This window comes from Rhagoletis pomonella, unplaced genomic scaffold, assembly GCF_013731165.1.
Source record: "Rhagoletis pomonella isolate Grant_MI unplaced genomic scaffold, Rhpom_1.0 Rhpom_scaffold_00008, whole genome shotgun sequence".
NCBI lineage: Eukaryota > Metazoa > Arthropoda > Insecta > Diptera > Tephritidae > Rhagoletis > Rhagoletis pomonella.
In genome coordinates this window covers 41,666,006-41,669,337 of record NW_023458562.1, presented here as the reverse complement: position 1 = coordinate 41,669,337, position 3,332 = coordinate 41,666,006, and positions in this window count along the sequence as shown.

The following is a 3,332-nucleotide window of genomic DNA, read 5'->3' as shown; positions in this document are numbered from 1 at the left end:
ATTTAAATAATATTAGAGTGGACTCTCTGCCCATGTAAACATTCGCATTCGCAAAACATTCGTATCATTTGATGCGAATGCGAGTGTGTAAAATGATGAGAATCATTCGCAAACGAATGCGAATGCAAATATTCGCAACATCCCCGGATGATAAGTTACCCTGTTTTAGAAATCAGGGAATGAATTTTGTCCACAAAGCTTGATCCACACGACACTCTCTGCGCGGTGACGTGCAATAATGTCAATGGAATTAACGTCCGTGACATTAATACCCAGGCCAAAGCTAAAATAATGTCAATTGACATCATGAAAGTTTGTAACCGGTAAATAAAGTTCCTGTCAATTTTAAACCCTTTTCGCATTCTGTGTACTCTTGTAACCGGTAAATTTTGTTATCATCTCATAAGCTGGTAACAAATTATTGCCCCGTGAAATATGCAATGCCAGTATTTGCACAATTCTTCATAGCTGAATTGCTGAATATTTTAACTGCATTAACAACGTACCTAGAATCGCGGTGACAAGAACTGGTAACATTTTTTGGTAATACAAGTATGTATGAAGTATGTAGTAATTTTATAAATATAAATTTTGTAATTTAGACTTAAATTCACAAAATTAAAGTGTGTTAATTTCATCGAATATATTAATAAACATCCAAACCTACACCTAAAAAAATACGCCTTTTAATAGCAACAATAATAAGCATTTATTAATTATTTAGAATAAAAATTACAAGCAAATACTTCAACCAGCAAATATTTCATTTATAAATATGAAATTCCATTATATTTCCATTCCAATGTCATAAAAAACATAAACAGATTTTTACGAAATATGTAAAAAAGCGGATTTAGTCAATATTTTTTGTAATGTGGACGGGGGAAGGGGGGGGCGGCGCGAATTAATTCACTTTTCAATTCTAATATTAATGTCAGTGACATTAATTCCATTGACATTATTGCACGTCATTACTCTACGCTTGTTGTGTTAATTTAAATAAATAGGAGTGTCTGCTTACACACGCCACCGGTAAAAATAACCATAGATCCACGGTAAAAATTACGCCGAAAGAAGTTCTGTCCCACTTCTCCGGCAACACAGAAAGGCGATTTCTGAGTAGTAAGGGTAATAATCCCTAAGCGCGGCCGAAGGCCGCCTACGCATAAAGAAGTTCTGCAACACATAATCCACGCAATTTTAACCTTAAGAATTACCGTAGATCCACGGTAAAAGTTACCGTGGCGCGTGTGTGTAGACACTGACTAAATAAATATTGATGAATTCCTTAGTCGTAAATTGCTTGAAGTCCGACAAATTTTATCCGATTACATTAAATGAGGTATCAATTTGTTTGAAAATGAGTGTATTTTTAAATGAATACTACCCATTTGATCACTTGTTTTTTTTTTTTAGAAATTTTTGATATTAGCGATGGTCATATTTGAAAAATAAAGCAAAATAGAGGTTTTTTAAATTTTATACGACGACATCTACCAAAAATCCAAATCTAACAAAAATGGAGGGTTCCTGTACTAAGTTTTGTTTAGCGTGTTTTTTTTTTTGTTGTGCTGTGTAATTAAAACATCTTTTGCTATTTAGATTTACGAGCCATATGTATATTTGTCTAAAGCCCCGCATTTTCTCATGTATGTTTGTACATATTTAATCCTAAACTTACATACATATGTACATAACATATACTTATATCTACATATACATACATGTATGTACATATAAATAAAAAAAGATACATATATACATCATATGAACTGCGAATAAACACATGCATCCCATGTGCCTACATCACAACAGAATTAGCAATTTTTTGAGCAGTCCCCGCTCGTGGATTCTTCTTGCATTAACACCTTCATGCCACTTATTGCATTTACTTAAAAAAAAAAGAACTAAACAACAATCAAAGGACCTTTAAGCCGGCATTTAAATTACGGCATGTCGACAAGACGTGCTTAGAAAAAAGGATTTTAAATGAAAGAAAACTCAGAAGTAAAGGGTAGTAGCCGGCCATACATACACTGCCGAATGTACAATTCAAAGTGAGGTGTCAAAATAAACTCAGCAGGTAACTCAATTTTCACCGACTACCACCGCATGCTGGTCCATTCAGCAACGAAAGTGCCCGTACCACCACAAATTAGATTTTCGGTTTTGTTTCGCTACAATTGCATGCAAAAAGTGTATGGAAATGAAAGGAGCCGTCGTATTTTAAGGACAATTTTATTGCCTGGCCATCAGTACTTAAACGGTGTACGTGTATGTGAATGGCTACCCGCAAAAATCGTTGGACCATGTAGTCTATTTGTGGTATATTGGAGTACTTACAAAAGTGTTCCTCTTTCATGCCGTAGCGGACCAACTCGTAGAGCACTGTTAGGCACTGTCTTGTCCGCGGGCAAAGCTCTTTTAATCTTTCTATACATTTTGTATAGGCGCGAGCAGAGTAAAAGCTCTCTCTGCCCAACGCTGGTGTAGAGATGCTCGCTGTTAGTTCGGGTTCGAATGCCGTCAGAGGCAACATGTAATTTTTAATTTTTGATTTTGGTTTTTATTTATTGCGAAAAAGCATCTGTGAAGTGAAGAAAAAAAGCGTGTACGAACGAAAAAATATATCAACAATGCCATTGTTAATATGTTGGAGTAGTTTTTTGCTACTTTGATGTAATGCAGAGATGGAATATATGGTCCTGCCCTAGGACATCGCAATGTTAATTGGACCATATTTTTTATATGAATTGTGGTTAGTTTTGGAGTACTCTTTGGTCCTTATGGAGTACTCTTTACACGCATGCATGGAGTAGTCGCGATTTTTGCAGGGTATGTTGTTGTTGGGCGATATCATCTTGTGCTCGTTGGTGGTATTTTCGAAGTGTCTGCGATCAAAGGCAAACATACCCATATGTACGTACATATGTATGCACAGGGTGTAAAGTAATAATTGCCGCACAGGTTTTTTCGAAAAATAAAAGGGTCCTTTATAGATTTTGCGAAAAAAGTATTTTATTGTTAATTTTGTACATATTTTACTTTATTGTGTTAATTAGTTTTAAAATTTTAATTTTTGTTTGCATTTGCCAGCAGTGTAAACTTTGGGAGATAAGTATGTATAGCGGCACGCAATTGGTTTTCAGTTGTATTTTTTCTTAGAATTTGCATTAGAAAGACAACAAAAAGAAAAACTGTATAGGGTTGATCGAATGAATGGACGTCCTAGTCACCAGTTCCGAGTTTATTCGATTGCTGAGTATGAGGCCTTATGCTGGACAAAAGGTGACAGGTAATAAGGTCAATGGAAATAAGGTCAATTGACTTTA